This window comes from Pelobates fuscus, chromosome 4, assembly GCF_036172605.1.
Source record: "Pelobates fuscus isolate aPelFus1 chromosome 4, aPelFus1.pri, whole genome shotgun sequence".
NCBI lineage: Eukaryota > Metazoa > Chordata > Amphibia > Anura > Pelobatidae > Pelobates > Pelobates fuscus.
Window position 1 is genome coordinate 48845375 of NC_086320.1, and position 20927 is coordinate 48866301.

General features: G+C 39.3%; 1 protein-coding gene and 1 pseudogene across 1 annotated transcript in view; both read right to left on the minus strand.

Moving 5' to 3' along the window:
• LOC134608376 (oocyte zinc finger protein XlCOF7.1-like) overlaps window positions 1-20927 on the minus strand; it is a 345455-nt gene that overhangs the window by 169485 nt on the left and 155043 nt on the right. The gene's annotated exons all lie outside the window — the stretch shown is intronic.
• Window positions 1-20927, minus strand: part of LOC134609314 (zinc finger protein 850-like) — a 170185-nt pseudogene that overhangs the window by 2132 nt on the left and 147126 nt on the right.

A 20927-nucleotide genomic window follows, 5' to 3' on the forward strand; every position in this document is an offset into this window, starting at 1 on the left:
TCTGGCTAGCAATAGATGTTAAATAGAAACTTCCAATTCGTAACCATATAAGTAAATTTGATATGGAGAAGATCCACACCCCTTGTAAATTAATGTATCACTATGCATCTGTAGAATTTTTTAAAACACTCCTATATTGCTATATGTTCAATATATCTACCTATTCATAAAATAATTCAGAAGAGTCATGTCCAGGCTTGACAACGGCACACTTTCACTTGCTTTGCTTAAAGGGACACTATAGTCACCAGAACAACTAGAGCTTATTGAATTTGTTCTGGTGAATATAATCATTACCTTCAGGCTTTTTGATTTGTTGATTTAATTCATTTCTATGAGGAGATGCTGATTGGCCAGGGCTGTGTTTGAATCATGCTGGCTCTGCCCCTGATCTGCCTCTTTGTTAGTCTCAGCCAATCCTATGGGGAAGCATTGCGATTTGATCAGGCTACCACTTTTGATGATGTCAGCAGACTGCTTGTTTTTCTGAGGCAAACAGCATGCAGAGTTACAGCTTCAGGCTTGAAGACCGTAAGATTTTGCTATATTTATGGAGGCATGAGGGGCCCAGGGGGGCTAAAAGGTGGTTTTAACACTATACGGTCAGGAATACATGTTTGTGTTCCTGACCCTATAGTGATCTTTTAAGTCTATAAAGCCTCTCTTAATTACATTATACTTCCAGAATGATTACCATCTTGTAGAAGGGGAGAAATCAATAGTTTCTCGCATCTGCCTCTCAGCATTACATTAGCATTGTAGAGATTGTTATAATTGTTTTTTTTTTTTAAATGCCTTAATTTTCTCAAATTCTCAAGTCAGGCAATTATATTACAAAAAGTTCAAGATGACTATGAACAAATCAAAGCATCAGCTAGAGAAGAGATTGCACGACACTGAGATTAAAATTACAAACTTAGAAGATCGCTCCAGGAGAAACAATATAAGAGTTAGAGGCATACCAGAATCAATAACACAAGAAGATCTATATTCTTATCTGGACAGCTTCTTTTCAAAAATGTTGTCTCGACAGACTCTGGGCCCTGAAACCTTTGAAAGATTCCATAGATTGTCCAGACCAAATGGAATTGATAAATCCTATCCAAGAGATGTTATGGTTTGCTTTTCTAGCTTTCGGCTAAAAAAATCTAATAATGCAGAAAATAAGGAACGAGACTCTTGACACTGATGAATGGAGACATTTAAAAGTTTTTCAGGACTTATCTCAAAAGACAAGACAAGCAAGAAGAACCTTTTCAGAGGAAACACAATCCTTAGGAACAAGGAGATAAGATATAAGTGTCTGTTTCCGATGGCAATTATGGTCTTTTTTAAAGACCAAACATATATCTTTAGAGACAATATGGCACTAAAACAGAAAATGATAACTCTGAAGCTTACTCTCTAGCCTCAAATTGAAACTTTTTTTTTCTTTTTCTCTTTCTTCTTTCTCTTGCATTGGGTTAATTCTTGATAAGGGTTTTTTGGCATGGTGTAGAAATGGAAATGTTTTAGAGTGACACATCACATATAGTTGACACATATATAAGAAAAAGAAATTGAAGAATAAGGATAGATTCACATTTAAAGTAATGAATAACTTATTTACATAGATACACAACTAAATTTAGTTGCACTTAAAAGTGGAGAAATTAATGAACGAAAATGAGCCTCATAATACCCACAAATTTAACAAATATTGTAGAAAATGAGCATAAAAAAATGCATTTTTTTTTCCACAAGGGGAATATATGTATATCACTTAAATTATTATGAAATATGTAGTCACAATATTAGGTAAATAACGGAAGTATTGTCTTAGAGGAGAAAATAGGAATTTGCATGAGGTGAGAGAACCAAGGGAGGAAAAGAGAAGAGAGAGGAGGGGTAAGAAAGGGGAAGAGAAAATTTGAATATAAGAACATGATGATAGATGAAGCTGTTTTAGATAAATTTAAAGATATTAATAGGGAGTAATTTGTAGATAGACCCCGGGGTTGAAATTGTATATTACGGATAAAGGAAAATAATATTGTAATGTCTCTGAAAAGGGAAAAAGAAAGGGAAAGGAAGGGGAGAGTAGATGGAAAGAAGGAGAAAAAGAGAAAAAGAAAGATAAAAGGCCCACTATCCTGGTTCAGGGTCCTGCGACGGCAGCAGGAAGAAGTTCTTCATATTATGGAATGAATGCTCAAGTAGATTGTTGGATGTTGGATGTTGAACTTCTCCAGGAGGCTCAATACTATATGGCCGACTGGGGAAGGTATGAGTGGATTTGCGAGAGGAGGTTAGAGGGGATGAGGGAGTGGGGGGAGTTGCGGTAGGATGTCACTTAATATATTATCTATTAATGCAAGGGGCTTAAATTCAGGACAGAAAAGAGGTTATCTGTACAAATTACTGATGGATAGTAAAACGGATATCGGTTTTGTTCAGGAAACACATTGGGTTAATTCTACATCTAAACTATGGAATTATAAAAAATGTCCAGTGGTTCATAGATCTAATCTGGCTGGAAAGAATAAGAAAAGAAGAGTAGCAATTTTCTTTTCAAGTAGCTTGAAATATGAGTTGGTTTATGAGGAGGCTGACCTTGGTGGTAGGTTTCTCATAGTAATAGCCCGAATTAATGACATTTTGTATACTTTGGTAAATGTTTATGCTCCAAATCAACTTCCACATAGATTTTTGGAAAGTTTGATGCAAAAGGTTGACGGCGTGTCGTCTGGAAGCCTAATTATTGGCGGTGATTTTAACTGCATTATAGATAATAAAGTAGATCGGAACAGAATTAAGCCTGCAAATAAAGATGACAATCAAAAAATAGGACCATCAATGATGCAGACCTTTTTAGCGAAAAAATTGTCTATACGATTCCTGGAGAACATTTAATCCAGAAGAGCGAGATTATACGTTTTATTCAAACGTTCATCAGATATATACTAGAATCGATTATTTTTTGGTTAAAGCTGAAACTTTGGAGCGAGTTAATAAAGTGATAATTGGACCTATAACATGGTCTGATCATGCACCAGTAAGCTTAGTTATAAATAATAACGCCGAATATAAACATAGAGATAGATGGAGATTAAATGAAACTTTACTAAAATCAGAAATTAATGTAGAAGAACTGCGTACCCAGGCTAGATAATTTTTTGAAAGCAATGATACAGGGGACGTCTCTAACGCTATGTTATGGTGCACCTTTAAATCATATATGAGAGGATGTCTTATAAAATTGGGTGCTAATGTAAAAAAAAAAGAAGAGAAAAGAGCTGAATGAGCTTAATATCGATTTGGCAAAACAGGAACATCTACATAAGATTACTTTAGATCATAAAATTCTGGAGGATATTAAGGAGATTAGGAAGAAAATCCTAGTAAGAACTCAAGAGAAAATTAATAAAGCAATGTTAATTTTAAAGCAGGGATGGTACTATGGAAATAACAAAACAGGGGAAAACCTTTCAAATAAATTAAAAAACTAAAATAAACTTCAATCTATAAACTATATAATAGCTGGAAATAAAAAACTCTTCTCACCAACTCAAATAGCTAATGCATTTGAAGAATACTATAAAAGTCTATATAATTTAAAATGTAATGAGACATCTGTAGGGGAAACAAAGCAGTTCCTGGATAAATTAAGCCTGCAAAAAATATCTATTGAGAAATTAAATCAGCTAAATACCCCATTCTCCATTCAGGAGATTAGTAACACCATTAGAGCATTAATAGCGGGCAAAGCACCAGGTCCAGATGGCTTCTCATCGATTTTCTATAAAAAATTAAATGATATAATTTTCCCATATATATTGAAGACATTTAAAGAATTTGCCAGCTATAAAACTATACCATCTGAATTACTCCAGGCCTCTATAATGCCAATCCCTAAGGCAGATAAGGACCCAATATATACCACAAATTATAGACCAATTTCTCTTATTAATCTAGATATTAAAGTGTATTCTAGAATTTTGGCCGATATATATACCTGATATTGTACATTTAGATCAGAGTGGGTTTGTAGAAGGTAGGGGTACGTCTGATAACATTAGGAAATTATTGAATGTTCTATATCATGCGGATCAAAGTTTGTCCCCTTTCGCCATGGTTACCCTTGATGCCGAGAAGGCCTTCGACCGTGTAAATTGGAAATATTTGGAAGAGGTTTTTAAGGCCTTCGGCATAGAGGGTCTTTCTAAGGAGTGCACAATGGCGTTATATAAAGATCCTCAAGCCAGAGTTTATGTTCCAATCAAAATGGTTCCCAATTAGAAATGGGACCTGACAGGGCTGCCCTTTGGCAACCCTGTTATATATCTTTTCTATAGAACCGTTGGCAGCCGCGATTAGACAGAATGATGACATCAGTGGGCTAAAAGTGAATACCTTGGAGAATAAAATTGCACTTTATGCAGATGATGTTCTATTGACCCTTACAGATCCTATTAGATCTATCCCAGCCGTATTTTGTCTTATTAACGAGTATAGTAAATTTTCAGGCTATAAAATAAATATAAAGAAAACACAAATCCTGACAAAAGGTCTAACTGGACCCGGGGTAAAAAAAACTTAAAAAGGAATTTAAATGTGACTGGGAAGCAAGGAATATAAAATACTTAGGGGTAAGACTATCTCTAGATTATAGAGAAATTGGAACACTTAATTATACAGAAATTTCTACCCAATTTAGGAGGATTCTAAAAAACTGGAGGGGGTTGGAACTGCCTTGGTTGGGAAGAATTGAAGCGGTAAACTCCTACTTACTCCCCAAATTGACATTTTTATTTGGTAATCTCCCGCTAAGGGTGTCATTCCAGACGATACGCGGTCTTCAAAAACAGGTATCAGATTATATATGGCAAGACAGGAGACCCAGAGTGTCATTGGAAATTTTACAGAGATATTGGAAAGAGGGGGGAATTTATTTTCTAGATATACAGAAACTATATATGAACAATATGCTAGCACATTTAATTAAGTGCGATAATTTTACAATATCAAGAACAATTTGGTTAGATATTGAAAAATCGGATCTTTGTAATATAGAACCCCTATTACTCTGGTGGTGTGACAGTGAATTTGTAAAAAAACACAAGGTCTAGCAATCCGATGAATAACAATGATCTATATTGTAAAGCACTTAAAGAAAAAATACGGAACTAACTATAGATCAAGAAATGCCCCACTAACATGCTTAAAACTTTATATAAAATACATAAATATTCAAGAATTCGAAAAGAATGGAATTGTAAAAATTGCGGAACTTCTAAACGATAACAAAATATTGTCATTTCCAATGTTACAGTTTAAATATAACCTCCCCTCGAAGGAAATATTTAATTATTTAAGAATAAAATCCTTTACTATGGGAAAAACTTTTTCTGAAACCTCTCCAATTGACCAGTTTATAGCATCCCATTACAAAAAAAAATTGCATCCAGATTTAACCAATTTATAAGAAGCCAAAGGCAAATAGATAAAGTGTGAGCAATGAATAAATGGGAACAAGAACTCAATTTTTCATTCCCGGTTGAAGATTGGATTTTGGGCTTACAATCAGTAAAAAGATATATACATGGGGTGAATATACGGGAAGTGTACTTTAACCCCTTAAGGACACATGACGTGTGTGGCATGTCATGATTCCCTTTTATTACAGAAGTTTGGTCCTTAAGGGGTTAAACTTGTATACCGTTGGTACCTGGTGCCTACTCGCCTTCATAGATTTCAACCCACAATTCTACCAGACTGTTGGAGATGTGGCAGGGAGTTAGCCTCATTTTCCCACATTTGGTGGGACTGTGAGGAGTTGAAACCTATGAAAATAACTTTATCGGATTTGGTAGATTTTATGTTAAAGGTTCAAACTGTTATTACGGCTCAAATGTTTCTGTTTCACTTAGATTTACCAAAAGTTAATATAAAACTGAAAATCCTTATGATTCACATTTTTATGACAATCAAAATAGTTATGGCTAGAAATTGGAGAAATATGGGTCCGTTAATCTGGCAAGATATTTGTACACAAGTGGATTATCAATGCAGGATGGAAGTAGGGATAGCAACAAACAAGATACCCAGAGAGAAATATGATGAAATATGGGCCCCTTGGAACAGATATCTAAGTTGTAAAAACTCAAATCCCCCCCCTCCCTCCCGCCCTCTATTGATAACCACTCTTAGGTAGTAGCTTTATGTGGGAATGTAAGTAAGTAAGTGGAGAATGTATGCAAAATTTTAGTTTTCTTTATGAATGTAGCCATTGTATAACTGTATGAAATCTGGTCTTGTTAAAATCATTACAAAAGTATGTAGAAATATTTAATGTACTGTAATATTTCAAACCTATTTCTGAAAGAGTGCATATGGATGAAATTTTTAAAATGCAAAATAAAAATCTATATATATATAAAAAATGCCTTAATTTTTTACATGTGATTTATCTGTATGTGGGCATAAAGGCAGGCATTTTTTACATTCTGTTATTTATTTTTTTATCTGAACTGCCAGGAATGCCACTGGGGTCCTTGCAAGTACTTGCAAACAGCAGATGTGACAAAACCAGATAAAAATGGTCAAATGTCCTGATTGTAAGGAAAATTTTATTTTGTTGTTTGCTTTCCTTACAAATATTTCAAACACTGTGTAAAAAATTGTCTAAAGGTTTCACTTCCCAAATAGCTCTATAAAGGATGAATGAATAAATGTATTTTAACCTATAAAGTGCTTAAAGTAATGTAGGGGTTAAACAAACGATGTGCTTAACCCCTGAAAAGGAACACTAGTGTCAGGAATAAAAACACGTATTCCTGACACTATACATCTGAATGTGGATGTTATCTCCCCAGCCCCACTGTCAGCAAAGTAAAAGGTCAGTTTACTCACCTTCTTATCTAGCGCCGCATGGGGCTCCTCGTGGCGGGCCCTGTCTCCTTGACTGAGATCATCAAATTTGATTATCTCAGCCAATCCAATGCTTTCCCATACGAAAGCATTTGGAGGCCATTGTGCATGAGCATCAAAGTGCTGTACCTATCAGCATCTCCTCAGATATGCATTGAATCAATGCATCTTTATGAGGAGCATTCAGCACCTCCATGTAGAGCGTGGAGACACAGAAGGAGCTGTCTGAGTGACGACCACTAAAGGTGCTACTAGGCAGTCATGTAAACTCTGGCTTTAATGGAGTGGGTGTTATGGGCATATGCAAATATTACAAGTTTTATTACAAGTAAGACTACTATATTTAGGGAAGCAAGAGGAGTCAAGGGTGGGTGGGGGGGCTAGATGGTGATTTAAGCACAATAGAGACAGGAATACATGTTTGTGTTCCTGACGCTATTGTGTTCCTTTAAAATGAAAAGAGAGACATACAAGTATTTGGTAGACTCCCTTATATACCTAAAAGAACAACACAGCATGGTCCATTAGTCCCAGGACAGTGGGGTGTAGGTAGGGGATTATTACATGTTCCTGTACATAGCCATGAACTACCGGCAGCTGCACAGACTGCATGCGCAGAAAGAGAGATTAATGCAATATATTGTTGTCATGAGAAAAGTGATGAAAGCAACACTTGCTAGTAGATTTCAAAGTCTAATTCCAAGAATGCAAAGGAAATGCATTATGGCGTAACCCTTTAAGGACTGGACTGTTTTTGCGATGTTGTACATTTGCGACAAGGCCTCTTTGTACATTTTTGTGGTGTTTATGTTTAGCTGTAATTTTCCGCTCTCTCATTTACTGTTCCCATACAAATTATATATTGTTTTTTTCAGGACAAAAAGGGCTTTCTTTACATACTATCATTTATATAATCTAATGTAATTTAATTAAAAAAAATAATTAAAAAATTGAAAAATACATGTTTTTTTACTTTTACTTGAAAAATCGTTTACTCATCTACAAAAGCGAATGAAAAAAACTGCTAAATAGATTCAAAATGTTGTCCTGAGTTTAAAAATACCCAGTGTTAACATGCTTTTTTTTTGTAAGTTATAGGGCTACAAGTAGGATAGCGGTTTCAAAACATACATTTTTAAAATTTATCAATAGTGACATTGTAACCCACCTATTATCTGTCATAAATCTCTGAATAACACCCCACATGTACATATTTTTTTTAAAGTAGACAACCCAGGATATTCAATATGGGGTATGTACAGTCTTTTTTAGTAGCCACTTTTGTAGTCACAAACACTGGCCAAAGTTAGCGTTCATATTTGTTTGTGTGTGAAAAAAGTAAAAAACTAAATTGAACGCTAATTTTGGCCAGTGTTTGTGACTAAGTGGCTACTAAAAAAGACCGGACATACCCCATTTGTCTTCTTTTGCAAATGGTATGCCATTATGGCGGAACCAGCCTCGCCACTGGGCATTGGAGAAGACTGATTGCCAGCCTCCTGCCATGTGACTTTGGCCCCTGGGATGTATTGCCTGCTCTCCTGTACTGCTGAGCTTGTGTAGTGCCCTCTGTTGGTAGCAACAGTAATATGCACTACCTGAATAGCACGACTGGTAATTTGCATATTCGGGTAGATTTGCATATCGCTAATTCTGCATGCAGGAGAGACATTTTGTGTTAATTATAGTCTTCCCCACCCCTTTATGAATATGTAATTATGTTTTAATAAGTCACCGTATGTTGCCTGCTATGATTTGACTGTTTGTAATTTTATTGAGTTTTCACAGCAATGTTAATGTAATGACCATATGGGCTAGTCCCAAGTAAAATAAAGTTTTAGAGAGTTCTGCTTGACCTTCAAAACAGAGTGTCGTCAATGGATTGTATGCTGCCTGCCAGGAGTGTAAGCGGATTGTATGCTTTTCAGCTGCTTCCAGTGTTCATGTGTTCCTTGTTCGGAAGTTGGAGGATTCGTGTAGTTTGTAGTTCGGGAGATTGGTGATTGCAGTAGCTGCTTGTCTATCTTGAAGGGGAATAGCGGCTAAACGGATTTTAACCCCTTGTGTGCTGAAACGGTCCGCAACAGCCATCATGGGAGTAATTCTCATTCCTGGGCTACCATACGCTCTCAAAGGCAACGTAACAAACCTGGCCATTTTCAATGTAAAAATATTTGACCCATATATTTGACCCTGTAACTTTCAAAAATGCTATAAAACCTGCACATGGGGGGTACTGTTATACTCGGGAGACTTTGCTGAACACAAATATTAGTGTTTCAAAACAGGAAAGCGTATCACAATAATATCATCAGTAAAAGTGCTGTTTGTGTGTGAAAAATGCAAAAAAAGTCACTTTCACTGACAATATCATGGCTGTGATATGTTTTACTGTTTTGAATCACTAATATTTGTGTTCAGCGAAGTCTCCCGAGTAAAACAGTACCCACCATGTACAGATTTTAGGGTGTCATAGATAGTTCAATACAGTGCTAGCAAATTAAATTCTCTGGACTTTCGGCCTGGGTTGGCAATATTAAAAATATTACATAAATGCGCACGTAGAATTTAAATATATATGCATATTTATATATTTGAAGTCTACGTGTATATTTATATAATTATTTATGTAATTTTGTATATGGACATATATTTTGTATTATTTTTATTTATATATACATAGATATATATACAATTTCGTTCTAAGTGTATTTTGAGAGATTATATATATATATATATATATATATATATGAATATCAAAATACAGTTAGAATAAAATTTCATATAGATGTAATTTTTTTGCCATTTTTATTATTTTTACTTTTAATTTAATTTACTTATTTGTATTTTATAAGAATATATATATACACACAATATATATATAGTTATTATATAAACGTGTGTAATTTAATTATAAGTGTATTTTTATATTAATATATGTACATATTAATATAAAAATACACTTAGTATGACATTATATATATGATGTATAGACATATTATATAGATATGTCTATATATCATATATATATATACACATACACAAATATAATTATTTTTTATTTTTTTTATTAACATGAACCTTTAATTTATTTTATTTTTTTTTACACTAGCAGGGAGACTGCCTGTTAGGCAGTCCCCCTGCAGGCAGACACATGGACACCTATTGCGACCATGTGACCGATGTGTTGAGCGATCACATGGCCACAGGGGTCCTAATCAGCCATGGAGAGACTGTCTAGGCTGCAGGCAGTCTCCCCACACTGGGAGCACCGGCAATCGTGACCGGGGGAACGGCGATCGGGTAAGTACATAAGACCGTTGTGACGGTTCAGGACCGGCAGCGGTCGGCAACACAAAAATGCCGATGACGGTCCTGCATTGTCACCGGTCCATAAGGAGTTAATGAAAAAACTCATGCCATAGAAGGTTTTATCACCTCAAAGCAACAGCCAGACAGGATTTAAATGATTGCATTACTGCCTTCTGGATTGTAATATCCACTATATATGAAAGTTTTATAAAACAGTGATAATTTCCATATTGTCAGTGTGGTAGAAGCTACAGGATGTTTAAGTAAAGTTCAGTACTCACATGGTTAAAACTACTGTGTAACTATCTTGGACCAGGACCCATGTGTGGAATGTCAGGAACGCCCACTATTAGATAGCATGTGTAAGAGATAAATTTCAGTTTAGTAATTGGATGTAACCATAGAAATGTAGGTGTAATTTCTGTATACGTATGGAATACGTCATTTACAGTATATATTCTTTGTTTGGAAACTGACCAGTGCCCAGTACATTGTGTTCTTTTATAATAAAGGTACTGGGACTTTGCAGCTGCAAATAAAAAAAAGCCTCTGTTTTTCAACAACCTGTGTTTGGAGTTTTCTGGATTGTCCTCGTTTCATATCTAACCTGAGTGGGTTGCTACATTTGGTGAAATAGTCAGGGAAACGAAAACGAACCGGGACCCAGTTGGGTCACTTTGGTGCCATCTGGACACATTGTCCAGAAAAGGTGCTTTGTTTGCCCTGATCCTGCTCCGGCGGGCTCAAAAGGAACGGGAACACTGCAGTGACTGTTTTCCAGGTCGCAGAACAAGCAAATGTCAGATTCGTGTTAAGATTCTTGTCTTGTTATTGGTTTGCCCTCTTCCATTGAAGAAAAGGGAGTATTGATCACCCTCCGCTATTTGTATAGCACTTGGTTTTGGTTCTGGTCTTTGGTTACTAGGTTTTGGTTTATATATGTGCGGCTGAGTTTGATGTGAGTTGGGGTAGTGTCTGTATGTGTGTTTGGCTGCGAGTCAGGGGAATGCCTGGAATGCTCTTTGTTCTTGGTCGAGCACCAGTCTTCTGTTTTAGAGGGAGGGGGGGGGGTTGAATCACCCAGGTATTTGGGCATTTGTCTAAATATAAAATGGATTATATTGTGAAGGGGAATTGATCTGTTCTGTGCGCCTAGTGATTTTATTGTCTGGCATTATGGGTGATGGGGGATCTAAATAATTCTGGCCCCTACATTGTATGGTCAATAGCTTTCAGAAAAGGTATTGAACGGGTTAAAATGTACCCCAAACGATTTGATTGTACTGTGTGAACGGTAGTAGCCTGTCATTTGTTCCCTTGCTGGCCGGATGTATCTTGACTTGAATAACTTGCCCCCACATCCTCCCCCTAGTTTGATTGCCGGACAGACAGCATTCACCTATGTCCACTGTAATAGCTCTTTCTAGTCCCTCTGGACGAAGTCTGTTCCCAGAACTCATCAGCCTGTATCCAGTGCCTTACATAGCACAGATTATTCATTGACAGCAGAGGCTTTCCTTATGCCCCCCAAAGACCCCACTAGTCAACATATGACGTTAGGGCTATGTCTGGTGCTAAAAGCTTAACCCTCAAAGCCCAACCTGGTCTGCCTGTTCTTGATGCTGATGGACATGTGGTTTATTAAATCATGTGGTTCATTAAAATTAACAGGGAATGATTTTGCAGACATTGAAATGTTAAAAAAAAAAAAACCTAGATATTGATGTGGATATTTTTGGATTTCTTGTATAATTGGAAAAAGCATATAGCCTTGTTGCTGATTTTCCTGAATATCAGTTAATCAATTAGTTTGTGCTAAAAAAAAAACAATCAAAAAAAAAACCAACTGCTTTGTTTTACATGACTGAAGGGGTTACCATGGTTTGAGGTTCTTGTTAGGCACAGTGAAAAAAAAAAAAGCGATACCAGCTGACCCCTCCCATCTTAGAAAGTAACTGCACTTAACCCCTTAAGGACACAGCTTCAGGAGCTTGTCTTACGCTTAAAGGACCACTCTAGTGCCAGGAAAACATACTCGTTTTCCTGGCACTAGAGTACCCTGAGGGTGCCCCCACCCTCAGGGACCCCCTCCCGCCGGGCTCTGGGGGGAGGAAGGGGTTAAGCTTACCTCTTTTTCCAGCGCCGGGCGGGGAGCTTTCCTCCTCCTCTCCATCTTGATCGCGACGTCATCGGCTGAATGCGCATGCGCGGCAGGAGCCGCGCTCGCATTCAGCCGGTCGCATAGGAAAGCATTTACAATGCTTTCCTATGGACGCTTGCGTGCTCTCACTGTGATTTTCACAGTGAGAAGCACGCAAGCGCCTCTAGCGGCTGTCAATGAGACAGCCACTAGAGGATTTAGAGGCTGGATTAACCCTCATTATAAACATAGCAGTTTCTCTGAAACTGCTATGTTTATTAAAAAAAGGGTTAATCCTAGAGGTACCTGGCACCCAGACCACTTCATTAAGCTGAAGTCGTCTGGGTGCCTAGAGTGGTCCTTTAATGACACAAGCAATTTTTGCATTTTCTTGCTGTATGCGTTCAACTTCAATTTGAAATCTCTCTCGTTTATTGCACCGACGCATATTATATACTGTTTTTTAGAGGACAGAAAGGGCTTTAATTTGATGTAACACACATATATATATATATATATATATATATATATATATATATATAAATAAATGCTTATTTATTATTAAACAAATACAGAAAAATGCAAAAAAAAAAAGGAAAAATTTTGTGTTTTTTGTACAGTTTTTGCAATAATAATGCGTGCCTAATTAGTGCAGGTTAAAAAAAGTAATTCAAAATAAATTAATTTAGTTGTTCTGATTTACAGAATATATAATGTGTCTGGGATTTTCAGTTTTTTTTTGGTAGTTACAGGTCACAAAGCACAAGGAGTAAAATAAACTTTTAATATGGAGCGATTTTAGAATTTGGTATGTTTGTCTTGTAAGCTTAAAAGCCATAAAATAAATCAAAATTGCCACACAAAAGTATATATTTATATAAAGTAGACATCACAGGCTATTGTCCTAAGGTTGTTTTGACACTTTCTAAGTAGCCATTTCACCCCCAATCTCTGCTAAATATTGGAGTAAAATTTAGTATTTTGAGTTTTTTGGCACACAAACTTATAACAAAGAACTTCTCATGTGTATTTTGTAAAGTTGGTGTGTGCTATTCCTGTACAAGGTTTTATTATGTGTTCAGTTACTTCTGCTGAGTACAACGGTACCCCCATTGTATGTCTTTGGCACTATTTCGTGAAGCTACAGTGCCATATAGGAGACCTGTCCGTTTCAACATTTACAGTAGAATTTTGAGAGGCGGATTTAATGGGCCTATGCTTCAATTTGGGGTATTATAGCAGTTTGACTGTTCAAAAAAAACCTCACAAAGGCCTACCATTTGTAAAAGTAGACACATCAGGGTATCTCATATGGTGCATATTGTGCTTTAACATGCCCCCATTTTTTCACCAATATATGCTAAAGTATGTGGTAAAATATAATTTTGTGCATTTTTCACATTTGGATTACATTTTTGCTGGGCATTTTGTACATTTCATATGTGCCACTAAGTGCAAACCCCCCCAATTTATGCTCAGCTAAGCCTTCTGAGTAAAACAATATGCCCAATCAGTGGCGTACACACAACCAATGGGGTCCCGGTGCGAAAAATGATCCGTGCCCCTCGCCCCCCCGGCACTTACTCTGCGCGGGCTGGGGCTGCAACACATGGCGGCGGGCACCTGGTCGCAGGGCTGCGACCCGTGCGACTGCGGTATGTACGCCAGTGCATGCATAAACACATACACTTTAAGGACCACTACAGACACCCAGATCAAATCAGCTCAATGAAGCGGTCTGGGTGTCAGGTCTCTAGTTTTAACCCTGCAGCTGAAAACATAGCAGTTTCAGAGAAACTGCTATGTTTCACTGAGGGTTAATCCAGCCTCTAGTGGCTGTCTCATTGACAGCCGCTAGAGGATTTTCTGCGATTCTCACTGTGAAAATCACAGTGAGAAGACACTGAACGTCCATAGGAAAGCATTGAGTAATGCTTTCCTATGGGTGTTTTGAATGCGCGCGTGGCTCTTGCCACGCATGTGCATTCGGAGCTGAGAGGCGGATCGGGACGGAGAGATCCCCAGCGCCAAGGGAGTCCAGCGCTGGAGAAAGGTAAGTGCTTAAGACACACACACACACTCTCATGAACAGACGCACACATTTACTGACAGACACACACTCAGTGACAGACGCACACAAACACTCAGTAACACAGACACACACTCTAACACACACACACTCACTAACACACACACACTCACTAACACACACACACTCACTAACACTCACACACTCACTAACACACACACACACTCACTAACACACTCACACGTTTTTTTTTTTTAAATGTAATCCCCCCAGCCTCATTACCTGTGGGAGAGCTGAGGGGATTACCTGGGGTCCAGTGGTGTTGCTGGCCCTGCTGTCGGGCGCGCGAGGGAGCACTGTCCCCTGAATGCTCCCTCTTCAGCTCCCTCGCGCACCGCGTACTGATGCCGGCGCCGGAAGATGACGTCATCTTCCGGCTCCGGTTTCAGTGCGGTGCGCAAGGGAGCTGAAGAGGGAGCACTCAGGGGACAGTGCTCCCTCACGCACCCGCCAGCCGGGTGACAGCAGGGCCAGCTTCGGGGGGGGCCCTGAGGTGGCCGGCTCCTGGGCCCCCCAGCAGAAGAGGCTGGCCCTGTGGGTACATACCTGGGTCGCACGGCGGCCGGTCCCCCTCGTGGGCCGGTCGCGGCCGCGACCCCGGTATGTATGCCACTGTGCCCAATGTATGACCTAGACACTATTTTGTGAAGTTACACTGCTGTAAAAGAGACGTAACAAGTTAAGGTTTTTAAGTGTGAATTTTCATGGAGGGTTTTGATGTGTCCGTGTCCCACTTTGGAGCACTTGAGCAGGCTACATATTACAACTACACTATAAAGGCATACCATTTCTTAAAGAAGACATCCCAGGGCAATTTAAAAGGCATATTTTGAACCATAGCGTGGGATATTTTTTCCGCTAGCTTGTACCAAGTGTAGTGGTAAAAAGCATTTTTTCTGCCTTTTTGACACACAAAGTGAGTTTGCGCAGTATATTTTGCAAACCTTATGTGTACTACGACTGTATAATACTTAATATGTTGCTCAGCTATGTCGGCTGAGTACAGCAATATCCACGTATGTACCTTTGCCAGGTATATGTGGACATTGAAGGGGCACATTTGAGACACAGCCATTCCAGTTTTTTTCAAACTTTGAATTTTTACGCTGTGTCCATGTCCCATTTTAGAGTATTTTACAAGGCTATATAATCCAATTACTCCATAAAGGCATGCCATTTCTTAAAGAAGACATCCCAGGGTAATTCAAAAGGCATATTTTGAACCTTAGCGTGGGATCATTTTTCCGCTAGCTTGTACCAAGTGTAGTGGTAATGAGCATTTTTACTTTGTAAATCTTTTTTTACTTTGTAAAACTTTTTTTACTTTGTAAAACCCATTTTTAAACTTTTTTTTTACTTATTAAATGTTTTAAATTTTCTTAACTTTTTATACACTTTTACATTTTTTTCTAAACTTTTCTTTTACCGTTAACCCCTAACTAGCAGTAAGCAGCACTAACAGTAAATTCCCCATTTTCCCATAACTCCCACCCACCCCAGCTAGCAAAATATATCATTATAAAATATTTAAATGAATTAATTAAATAAATGGAACCCCTGAGGGTTAAAATAAATAAATAAAAGTTAATCCTCAGGGGTTAAAAAAAATTAGATCACAGTATAATACTGCGATCTGTATGTTGATCACTGTAGGCAGTGATCAACTGGCAGGGAAGGGGTTAATTTTTATTTAGACTGGGTAAAGGGGGGTGGTTTTTTTTTTTAACTTAAACATTACTAAAACAGTTAAACCTTTTTACCTTTTTAAAGCTTATTTTAAAAAAAATGTAACGTTAACCCCTAGTTAGCCTAACACCAAATTCCCCAATTCCCCACTAACTTCCACCCATCCCAGCTAGCTAAATATATAATTTTTAAATATTTAAATGAATTAATACAATAAATGTAACCCCTGAGGGTTAAAAAAATAATAATTAACCCTCAGGGGTTAAAAAAAAAAAAAAATCAGATGACATTAAAATGTATACCCTGCCAATTAATCACTGTAGTCAGTGATCAATTGGCAGGTAAGGGGTTAATTTAATTAAAACAGGGGAAAGGGGGGGTGGGATTTAACTTTAATTTTTTTTTTTTACACTAGGGGCAGGATCAGTGAAGATCCGTCTCCCTGCACTTCACACAGAACCCGGAAGTGCAGGGAGGCGGAAGGTAAGTACATTGAGCACATGTGCTCGCTCTGACATGTTGTCAGAGCGAGCACCGGTGCTGGGGCAGCCCGATCGGGTGCTCCCGGTCTGCCTCTAATACAGAGGCAGACCGGAGCTCCGTTAACCCTGCAATCGCCGCAATTGCGGCGATCTGGGGTTAACTTTAGTAAATGACGGAAATTTTTCGTCAACGGTCCTTAACTGAAGGACAAGGTTGACAGAAAATTTCCGTCACCGGTCGGGAAGGGGTTAAAGCAGAAAATAGCTGGGGTTGATTTAAACATCTTTGATATAATTTATGAGAATGAGATTTTAATATCATGACTTATAATGGATTATTATATGTTGCAAAGCCTGGACATAAATATGTTTTGACTATATATATATATATATATATATATATATATATATATATATATAAAACAACAACCTAGGTTTGAAAAAATGCATGCAATTTAGGTAACATGTATGTATTTTATAAGTTATTTCAGGTGAGAAATTGTGCCAGTGTTGAGACAAGATGGCTACCATTGCTGAAGTATAGTGTGAAACTATTTTTCTGTTAGCAGAGGCCTTCTTTACACCATCCTTAACATGGGTCTGCAGGGCCCTCAGCCTACTCTGTCCCCCCTGATCCATCAGCCATTGCTTTTCCCCTATATACCCTGACCTGGCCTGCCTTCCCTTGCCTCCTCCTCCCCTAGAGGACCTGTCAGAGGACTTGCCTGCCTCAGATAGTACCCTATCTGTAATACCCACACCGCCTGTACTCAGTCCGTTAGGGGAAAAGAAAAGTCGCTTCATGGGGCTCAGCACTCTGTTATGACTAAACCCATTGCCCCGCATGTGGACAGGCTGTCACTATAGTAGGGGCCACTGGTAAGCTTGTCACCAGACTATTGCTATGAGAAATAACCTGCAATTTGGGAGGCCATGTCATTCAATACTAGTTCTTGTACATGCCAGACTGTCCCATTCAACTTCTAGGGAGGGATGTCCTCTCCAATTTCCAAGCAAAGATCACATTTCCTCCAAACGGTAGCACAGTTCTTGACCTCCCACATAGCCTCTGAATCATGTCTGCATCTGTCCCAAAAGAGGTATAATGGAGGTTATTTGTTGTTAAGGCCCTCATGGATGCACCCTCATTACCTCCAGGATTTGTAGATACCCCAGGTATATGAGCTGCACATAACCCCTTGGTTCTTGCCCTAAACAGGCCTCTGGTCCGCATTGAACTGAAACCAGGCTTGTCCCACGTCTGCTAGAGCCAGTACCAGAAAAGAAAGACCATGTGAAGTGGAGAAGAGAAAGACAATATGAAGTCAGAAGATAGTTGGCATACAACCAACATGAGAGATTTGCCACCCTTGATCAGATTTATGACTTAGTCTGCCATGCCCACCATGTAATCTCCTCTACTGGCTATCAACCTGTTCAGGACAGTCAACAAGGAAGTCATGACAATTCACCTGGTGGTGCCTAACCCTTATAACCTGTTGGCCCTTATACCTGGAAGATCCAGCCATTTCACCATTCTAGCCTTGAAGGTTATCTTTTTCTATATACGCCTTGAACTGCAGAGCCAGTTTTAAGATTCTAGCACCAGAATTAAGAGACTATTAACCAGGACAAACCTGCCTCAAGGCTTCAAATAAATCCCCCAACCTGTCTGGAGAAGTACTCAGTCACGATCTGTGAGATTTCACACCTGAGTCAGGTCACTGTATGTTACTGCAGTATGGGGATGACCTCTTATTGCTGCCACCCTCAAGACACATGCCTGCAGGCTACTAACCAACTGTTACAAATCTTATGAAAAGCAGGGCACAAGTTGTCCAGAAGAAAAGCCCAAATATGCTGCACAGCAGTCAAATACTTAGATTCCACATCTCAGAGGGAAGCCGTAATCTTGGCCCAGAACACAAAGAAGCTGTGGGCTGCATCCACATACCCACCAGTCACCGAAAATTGAATGTTTGAGTGCTGCCGGATTCGGTCGCAGGTGGATATCTAATCTCGGTATCAATGCAACGGCCCTGAACATGACTCATTTCTATGGGGACAAGAACGACAGATGGCTTTCAGAAACCTGAAGGAGGCCTCAGTCCAAGCCCCAGTACTTGGACTTCCTGATCACCAAAGAGTGTTTTCCCTGTATGTCCAGATGAAGAGTAAATCTGGTGTTGATGTTCTCACCCAGTACTTGGGCTCATGGCAGCTGCCTGTTGCCTACCTGTCCAAACAACGGGTTGCAGTGGCCCAAGGTCTATTCGCTTGTCTGAGAACAGTGCCTGTGGCTTCTCTCTATTACAGAAGCTAATAAATTGAACCTTGGACAAGAACTTTATGTTCGGGTTCCATATGCTGTCCAACCACAAAGTACCAAGTCATGCTCTGTGAGAACCCAAGGAACCACTGTGAAACTATCAACTCACTGAACCTAGCCCCTTTGCTCCCAGAATCTGACCAGGGCCTTGCAACTTGTCACGGGCCTACGTGTCAACATCTACACTGACAAGTATGCATGCCTTACAACTCATGCCCATGGGGCCCTGTACAAGGAATTGGGCCTACTCAACTCTGGAGAAAAAAAATACATCAAGCATTCATCTGAAATTGTGGTCTGGGCTCTTGCCCAAGTTAGCATCGTCCATTGCCGAGCGCACCAGAAGGGCAAAGCCCATGTGACTATTAGAAACAGGCTGGCTGACGGCACAGAAAAACATGTCGCTATGAAAGACTTTGTATCTCAGTCAACCCTTGCCCTGCTGTTCCTTGTACCCATCACCCTATATAGCCTAGCTGAACAAAAATGGTTGGAAAACAGAACTAGGCCATTCCTTGAATAACAAGTGGTAAAAAAAAGGGGGGGGGGGTATATTGATAAGTTTCTCCTAGGTGGGGGATAACCCCTAGTGAATATCTTCACCAAAAATACAAAAGTAGAAAGAAAGAAGGAGAAAAGTAAGAATGAGTTAATTATCCTAATAGAGTGAGTTTCCCTCTCTCAGGAGAGAAACAGAACAGGAAAAATATAGTAACTGATTCTTCATTTCCCAAGATTATAAAACTTAGCTTTTAATCTAATTTTGGTAGAGGAATATGATCCTGCTGCTAACTGCAGTCACTTTTAACCTACACAAGGTTACTGCAGCTGTATAATAAAGTTGTTAAATCGGTAGAGAAATAACTAGCTGTCAGTAAATATCACTGATAAGTAGGGGTGCACCGAAATTCCGGACTTAATCCATTCCGGCCGATATTGGCACATTGTGACGAGACCAATCTCGCCACATTGCATTGGAGGAGCCTGGTCGCCCGCCTGCTGCCTTATGGATTATGGACCGGCAGCTAAAGGGTTAATTTTACTGTGCAGAAGGATTTATTTCTCCCTTTCTGCACAGCCGTTCGGTAGATTCTATCTACCGAACAAACAGCCTGTTTGCAACCTCCCCAGAGCTGTGGGAAGCCGGCCGGCGCCGTTAATTGGCCACCCAGAAGCTGGAGTGTGCTGCCAATTTACCTCCCTGAAGCTGCGGTTAACCACAGCTTAATTGATTGTTACTGGGTGGCCACTGTTACACTTAGCGGCCGCTAGGTGGCGGTGTTCTGGAGCTCCCCGGGCAGCCAGCGCTTTTCTACCCGGCTTTCATGCACCAAAATCGGACACTTTTACGTGCAGGCACCGCTGAACCTCCAGCCCCTGGTTCTAATTCGTATGGATTTGGTGAATGCATGGAAATTCGGTATTTTATGTTGGAGGAATGTTTTAACCCAGATAGCCATGCCATGGAGCATATTAGTGTAATTAAAGACTTTGGCTCCATGGCAATTAAACTGTATTTGTGTGGTCTGAGTGCCATTCTCCTTATAATGTGCACTCAGACCTGAGCTATCTGGGGATATGTTACATGTCTGTGTTTTATGTATAAAATGTGTCTTTATGTATTTTAAAGTGATATTCTGTCTTTGTGTCCCCACGTGTGTAATGGAGTTTTTCCTTTGTCCTGGGAGATAATTAAATTACTTCTCCAGGGCAGAGGGGAGGAAGCCAGGATGCATTGTGGGGATGTCTTACTGCTGTATGTCTGTAATTGGTACTTGTCTGTCCGTTGTTACAGTCTTCCATTTGGTCCCCTAGGGGAGTGTCCACCAGGTGGGAGACCTGAATAAATACAGGGGCAGGTAGCCCTCAATAAACAGACCACTGCTTGACCCTCAACACGGATCTCTGTCTCGTTCTTGGGGGGATTCACTGTATGCTGATAGGGACTGACTGCCAGGAGTGTAAGCCGCTTGGGAGCTT